Below are 8,006 nucleotides of genomic sequence, written 5' to 3'. Positions count from 1 at the left end.
TCGCGGCCGCACACACACAGGCCGTGTGCCAGCGCGGCGCGACGGAACGAACCGGAAGCGGGACCCGAAGGCTCCGAGGCCACCGCTAAGCGGCGCTCGGGCGGGGAAGGGCGGAGCGAACTACATGTCCCGTGAGCCTGTGCGGCCGGCCGTCCGGCCGGCCGGCCGTCGGGCGGGGGAGTACTATGAGTCCCGTGAGTCTCCGCGGCGGGGCGCACTACGAGTCCCAGGGGTCCCCGCGGCAGGCGAGGGGTGAGGCGTCGCTGCGGGCCGGCCGCGGGGCGGCGGAGTGGAGCTGAGTCAGCGTCGCGGGCCGGCGGCTGTGGGGCCGAGGCCCGGGCTCAGGGCGCCCTCTAGCGCGCGCTCCGCAAGGTGGGTCGCTGCGGCTCGGCCTGGCGGCGCCGGGCTTGGCGGTGCTAACCCGGGGGGAGCTCGCGTGCCTCGGCTGGGGTCCCGGGACGTGGGGCTTGTCCCGGCGTCCTCAGGGTTGTCCCCGCGCCGCTGCTTTCGCGGTCGGGCGGAGCAGACGCTTCCCCAAGGCCGGGTTTACAGTGAGCTTCTGCCGTTCGCGCTGCGCATAGCTGACTGGGTCGTTTCTTTTTTTTGTGGGTGGGGGGGCGTCGGGGACACAGGGCCTCGGGTAGCCCAGGCTGGCCCCAAACTCGAGTATTTCTCGTCCCCCCCCCCCCCCCGCCTCCATGTCCCGGGTGCCGGGTTTATTCAGACGCAGTGAGCGGACTCGGTGACGGCGCTGGAGGGAGAGCCAGCGAGCGAGCCTCCGCCGGCTTGCCTCTCCCGAGGACGGCGCGCTGTACGGTCAGGCGTAGCGGATTAGTTACGGTCTGAGCGGGTCGCAGGCAGAAGCAAGCCCCCAGGCTCTAGACTGTTTCCGGTTCAACGTGAGAGTCGCGGCTACTGAAAGTTTTTAATGTTCATCTACTGCCAACCAGGAAAGCACGCGTTTCTCGGTACATTCTCAAACAAGGTTTTGTCAGCTGAAACCTTAAATAAACTTGGTCTACAGTGTAGTGTAGGAAGGTGTTTCAGTGTATAATGTTGCCGGGTAGGTACCCTTTACTGGAGTAGATTTGGATTTGAACAAACAAACAAACAAAATATGGTCCTGGCACAACTTGTGACTGTGGCTTAGTTCTCTTTGGGGGGGCAAATATTTATTTTTAGGATTATTGCAAGACCCATTTTTATGCATTAGCTTGTTTGAGCAATGAAAGGACTTTTAAAACATTGTTTTCAATGGGTATGAGTGGTGCTTCGCCTGCGTGTACACGTATGTTCATGCAGTGTTCATGGAGGCCAGAAGAGGGTGCTGTATCACGGGCATCAGGAGCTTGCAGCCGTTGTGAGCCTCCCTGTAGGTGCTGAGATTTGAACCTAGTTCCTTGGGAAGAGCAGGCAGTGCTCTTAATCACTGGACCTTCTCTCTAGCCCCAACTTAAAAAAAAAAAAAATTTAAGTGCTGCTTCTTTGAAGAATGCTCTCATACGAATTAGTAACAGCTTATGCTTGGAGAAACAAAATTTTAAGTGGGTTTGTAAATGTAAATTGTATACTGAAATTTCATCATTCTGCTCCCTGGATCATATTTTCTGTGATTTGTTCTATATTCTGAATACTGCATTCTTTGTAGACCTTGTTAGATGTGATTCGTAAGTGTCAGCTGAACAGAATTAAGGTGTCAAAAGTGCTAAGTTGTAATAGCTGAATCTTCATGTTAATACCATCTTCAACGTCCTGTTACCAACATGGTTTCAAGGCATTCTCTCTACATGTAATATGTACAGGTTAAGTTCTGTCTTAAAGGAGGGAGTGACTTTAATAAAAATATTAAATGTTAAAACAGTTTAAAAAATATTGCCAAAAGCAGAAAACTTGGTACATAAGAAAACTTGTATAAGTTACTTTTCTCATTGCTGTAGCACAAAAGTCTTTGACAAAAGCAGTTTAAGGAAGGAAGAGTTTCCCTCCGCTCACTGGCAGAGCGCATCATGGAGACAGGTGGCTGACCACATTGTGGCCACAGTCAGGAAGCAGAGAGGGAGGAATGCCGGTGTCTGCTGCCTTCACCATTTTTCTTCATCCTGGTGCCCCAGCACATGAATGGTGCTGCTCACATTTAGGATAGCTCTTCCTTACTTGTTTGACTCCATCTAGAAACTCCTCACAGACATGTCCTGCCCAGGGCCGTGGGACTAGTCATCCAGCAGTGACAACAAGTATTTAACAAGTTCCCCTTTTAACAAAATGAGGTTTGTTTCCGTGGTGATTTGAAATCCCATCAAGTGGACAATTGATTAACCAACACATCCCTTGCCAACTTGACAAACATACCACTTTTCAATCATAACATCCATTCCTGCCCCCTAGTGTTTCATTTTCGTAATGAAAAATACACTTATTCTACCTTCCTTTCAAGGTCTCCATAGTCTCTAACAGTTCCAGCATTGTTCAAAAGTGTAACGGCAGAGTATCTTCTGGGACCAAATCATTTAACTATAACATTCACCCCCTTTTAACATCAAAAAACCAAATAAATAAAAACAAAACACATTATACCTAGCATACAATGGTGCAGAATAAATAGTTCCATTCCAAAAGGGAGCAATGGCGGGAGGGCATAGTAGAGAAAAGTCACACCAAAGATCAGAACCCAGCATGGTAAACACCAAACCCGTCATCTATGTTCTGAAATGGCTAAAGTAGTCACAGCCAGCTCCCCTGGCTGTAGCAATACGGGCCACCTCTGCCCTGTACTGGCAACTTTCCTCAGCAGACAGCCCAACGTTTCTGACAATTATACTACTTTGGGTCTCCATTGTAATTTAGGGTTTACTTTCTTCACAGTTTAATGCTGTGGCCAGTGGCTCTCAGAATTGTCCCCCTCAATCTCCAGTCTTTTATGCCTGCCAAACCAGTACCACGTGGACAACCCGCCAAGTTCTGATACCAACTGGGAATGTAATCTGACCTCTTGAGCCACAGATACAACAGCCTCTGTCTGCATTGTTGTAGGCAGACTTTTTCTGCCTGGCCAGCCAATCCCAAATAACCAACAACGACACTAAATATTAATTATAAATGGCCGATAGCTTAGGCTGGTTTCTAGCTAGCTCTTATAACTTAAATGAACCCATTTCTATTCATCTACGTGCTGTCCTGAGGCTCATTTCCCTCATCTGCCTACTTCCCAATCTGCTCGCTCTGCATCTCATGGTGTCTCCTCCTCCTCCTGACTCCCAAGACTTTGTCCCTTTTCTCCCCAGCATTCTCTCTGCCCTCCAAATTCTGTGTAGCCATTGGTCAATCAGCTTTTTTTTTTTTTTTTTTTTTTTTTTTTTACAATGAGAGCAACACATCTTCATAGTGTTGTAACAGGAAAAAATAAAAGGACCTAGGGACCTTTGAACCCTATTATGGTTCAAACTTCAAGCTGAAGATCAGAAAAGCAAAGCAGCCAGCTGCTACCTTCTTACTTCTACCTCAGCCTGACTGGAAAATCGAAAAGCTTCTCTGAGACCTTGCTTCTATCTTATATACTTCCATCATGTTGGGATTAAGGTGTGGGCTATAATTCTCTTTAGACTGATTCACTCTTGTGTAGATCTGGGTGGCCTTGGACTCACAGAGATCCGTCTACCTCTTAATCCTGAGTCCTAGGATTAAAGGTATGCACTGCCACCTCCTAATCTCTGGCTACTGGGATTAAAGGTGTGTGTGCCTGGCTTCTATGGCCTGTGGATGACTTTGCTTTTCTGAATCCTCAATCAAGCTTTAATAAATCATAACTAATATACCACTACATTGTGTGCAGAAGTGCATTGCTGTGATGAAATGCCCGACAAAAGTTTATTTTAGATTGTAGTTCCCAGTTTGGAGGTATCATGTCAAGAGAGATGTGGCCTTGGGAGGGAGCTCGAGGCAGCTGTTATGTTTCATCCACAACAGGAAGTAGGGAGAGCTAAGATCTGGTGCAGTCGGGGGCTCTCACCTATGGTACCAAACACGGTTGCTCTTACCTCTCCAGTTAACCCCTGGCCAGACACCCGTTTCCATGGAATTCTAAGCCCTAGCAAGCTGGCATCAGCTTAGAGTCTCAAGGCTTCTAGGCCAATCTGGGCTGCATGGGAGCTCCAGCCTCCCCTTGCTGTATGTACCACATAGCTCAAAACAAAACAACACAAAGCAAAAAATTAAAAATAGGCCGGGCGTTGGTGGCGCACGCCTTTAATCGCAGCACTCAGGAGGCAGAGGCAGTCGGATCTCTGTGAGTTCGAGGCCAGCCTGGTCTCCAGAGCGAGTGCCAGGACGGCCTCCAAAGCTACACAGAGAAACCCTGTCTCGGAAAAAAACAAAAACAAAAAACCCAGAACCAATACATGATCAAGTAGTCCTGCAACATGGTGTCACCCCCCCCCCCGAAAAAACTGAGACTAGAATCTGGAAGATGTGTTAATTTCACGGGTGTTCTGATAGCTAAAGTGTGGAAACAACCTAAAGGTCCCCCGATAGTGCCTGGACAGTGGGGATGCGCAATTCAGGGTGGCATATTGTCTGTCTGGTCTTACAAAAGGAAACCCTGGCATTTGCAACAACATGGGTGAAAAGTAGAGCATTAGGTTATTTTAAAATAAGCCAGGCACGGAAAGACAAAAACTACATGCTTTCATTTATGTGAGTTCAAAACAATCCCTCAATGCAGCTGTCCCATATACGTCTATGGTAAGTAGATAGTTTACTAAGATTTAAATTGACATTAAGTATGGTTTATGAAATTTCTATGATTATTTTCTTTGTTTTATTAGCTTTTAGTTTTCCTTGGAAAAATTTTAAAGATTTAATTTTAGTGGTATGAATCTGTGTGTATGTGGACTTGTGCGCATAAGTATGGGTGCCTACAGAGGCCAGCAGAGGGATTCTGATCATGTGAATCTGGAGTTAGAGGTGGTTGTGAACTGTCCAGTGTGGGTGCTGGGAACTAATTCCAGTCCTCTGCAAAAGCAGTGCATGGCCTTAACCACTGAGCCATCATGTCTTCAGCTCCTCCTTGAAGGTTTCTGAAGCAGTAGAATACAGCTGTTGCAGGAAATCTAGCCTTTAATCATGCCTATGAATTTTATTCCCTTGCTACTTTGGTTTCTCAAACAAATTGAAATCTACCAGTGATCTTCACTATTGAATAAGATGAAAAATTATTATTAAGCATCTTAGAACTATGCTAGAAGCTATCCCGAAGTATCTGCATAAACTAGCCTCTAAATGATAGTCTCACACAGATAATAGGCTGTTAATAAGCTTTTGTTGAATCATTAAGTGTAATCTAAAGTTGACTTATAGGCACAAATTTGTTAATTAGGTAAATGAATGAACAGTGAGTATTAAATTTGCATCATAGAGGAGATTAAGGATAAATGCACTTTAAAGATTAGATGCAAACTAAATATTTAAGTTCATCATTTGAGAAAAAAATCATGAAAGACAAGATAATTAAAGTGTTCTCATCCTGCATTTGTTCTTGCATATTTCAGTTGTCTTAGCTACATTTAAAAGGAGTCTAAAAAAGAAACCTCACATTTGTTGTATCTTCAGTGTGCCAAGCACTGAAATGGGTTTTTCTCATAGACTATTTGTTTTGGATGTGATCTGTGTTTATGGATGCTCATGTGTAGCAGGTGAATGCACTTATATGTGTGTGCCCATTTGCATATGGATGTCTGCCTTCATTTTTTCTCTCTATTTTATTAACCAAACTAGTTAAAAAATTAATTTCTTTGTTGTATATTATTTGCACAAAACAATGGATTTCAACATGACATTCATACATATGAACTGTGTACTTTGAGCACATTGACTCCTCGTTCACAGTCTTGGACCCATCTACCCTTATTTTGTGTTCCCTATCATACATAAATAGGTTCTTTTCTTCCTTCATGTTTGCTCTTCTAAAATATAGATTCTCTGTGTAAAACAGGATATTTGTCTTTCTGAATATTTATTATTTTTGCTCTGTAAGACAACTCCAGTCCAAACATTTTCCTGCAAATGACATAATTTCATTCTTTTTTGGAAGAAGAATAATGCACCGCGTGTATATAGCTCATTGTCTTTATCCACAGATTTTTTGGTGGGCACTTAGGCTGACTGTATTGGCTACTGTGAATAGTACTGTAGTAAGCATGGGTGTGCAGGCATTTCTGTTATATACTGACTTAGATTCCTTCATACCTGTATACCTAGGTGTGACCTAGCTGGACCAATGATAATGAAATATTAGCAGCCCAATGCCCCAGTCAAGTTGACATGTAAAGTAGTTGAACAAACTCAAAGTCTGAGATCAAGGTGTCAGCAAGGTTAGGATGTCTTTAGGGCCTTTCTTGGCTTGAATGGCCATCTTTGTCCTGTTTCTTCACATCATCCTCTATGTGTATGTCTGTGTTCTGATTTCTTCTTGTATAATGACATCAATTGGATTTAGGTTACCAGGGTGACACAAATTTAATTAGCTCTTCAAAAACCCTATTCCAAATACAGTAATGTTCTGGGTTACTGGTGAACTAATGATTCAACATATGAATTTGTTGGTTGTGAATGGGAAATAGGAGGGTATAGTTCAGTCCATAATAGTGTCTTCACTGCTTTTGACTTGTTATTCTGATTAAGACATGTTCTACAATGCTTTTGATTCCCCTTCCTTTCACAATCTAGCTTAATTTAAAAAAAAGTGTGTGTGTGTGTGGGGGGGGTGCTCGGGCACGTGTGCATGCGTGCGCACACATGCATATACCATTTAAGACACTGAATATTTTAAAGAAATACTGGCTACAGCTATAGAATGTTCTTAAATCTTTTAAAATTCTTTTCTAATGAATGGCAGTGAGTGAAATTCAGGGAACAGAAAGAGGATTCATTAAATGACAGACCATATGTAGTTTTATATAATGAGAAGCTGTGGTTGAAGCATTTTTCAAGCTGCCTATTTTCTTTTTTTCTTTAAATTAACAAACCTTTATTTGATAGATAACCTCTCTGATAGTAGTCATACCTTAGATATAATTGTGGGAGGCTGTGTTTGTGGAGCTACAGTTGGAACCAGCCAACTTGCTCTCCCCTTCCCCCCAACCCCTGTTTGTATCTGTGTGGGTTGAGAAAGGCTAGGTAAAGACAGACACAGTATAGAGTTAGGAGGACAATTCAGTGAATACTGAACACCCCGAGTTTTATTCTTCACCATTCTTTTTTTTTTTTTTTCTGAAATAGGGTTTCTCTGTGTAGCTTTGGAGCCTATCCTGGCACTTGCTCTGGAGACCAGGCCAGCCTTGAATTCATAGATAATTCGCCTGCCTCTGCCTCCTGAGTGCTGGAATTAAAGGCGTGCGCCACCAATGCCCGGCATTCTTCACCATTCTTAAATACCTTAACCAAAAAGGGCAACATGGTATGACATATACAGAACAAAGAGACTTCCTTCCTCAATTCTCCAAGAATTTGGTAACCACACCTCACATTTAATTTCTCATTATCTGGCCTTGAGGGTCAAGAGTAATCACACCTCATACCAAATCTGTTACTTAGATAAGACACCCAAGGCCAAGATCAAATATCCTACTGTAGCCATGCCTTAGACCTTTAGCTCTTATGACTTACTAAGGTAGTTTTGAACTCTCTGACCTTGAGCCAAGTTGAAGCAAAGCCATCTTTATGGGCCCCCGACATATGAGCTAAAAATTTAAACTAATGTAAACCAATCATGATGTTGCTATTCTCTCTGAAGTTGTGGTTATTAAGTTGGTTGTCCTTTGCTTTAGTTCTAATATACAGTTATGAGTGAGTACATATTATATTTGTCTTTCTGGGTCTGGCTTACGTTACTCAGGATGGCTTTTTCTATTTCTGCCTATTTGCCTGCAAATTTCAAGATGTAATTTTTTTTTTTTTTTTTTTTTTACCGATGAGTAGTACTCCATTGTGTAAATGTACCACATTTTTACTAT

The 8,006-nt window shown here is 43.6% G+C and overlaps 1 protein-coding gene across 5 annotated transcripts in view; it reads left to right on the top strand.

Moving 5' to 3' along the window:
- Positions 1-266: 266 nt before the first annotated feature.
- Positions 267-8,006, top strand: part of Zcwpw2 (zinc finger CW-type and PWWP domain containing 2) — a 107,986-nt gene continuing 100,246 nt past the window's right edge. For 2 of the 5 annotated variants that reach the window (XR_003485258.2, XM_035444040.1), the window contains exon 1: positions 267-372. The gene's annotated coding sequence lies outside the window, so the exon portion shown is untranslated. The remainder of the gene's footprint in view (positions 373-8,006) is intronic. The other 3 variants (XR_003485259.2, XM_027415335.2, XR_004769780.1) reach the window with 2 other exon arrangements.

This window comes from Cricetulus griseus, chromosome 4, assembly GCF_003668045.3.
Source record: "Cricetulus griseus strain 17A/GY chromosome 4, alternate assembly CriGri-PICRH-1.0, whole genome shotgun sequence".
In the NCBI taxonomy this organism is placed as follows: domain Eukaryota; kingdom Metazoa; phylum Chordata; class Mammalia; order Rodentia; family Cricetidae; genus Cricetulus; species Cricetulus griseus.
This window is presented reverse-complemented; position numbering and strand designations above follow the sequence as displayed.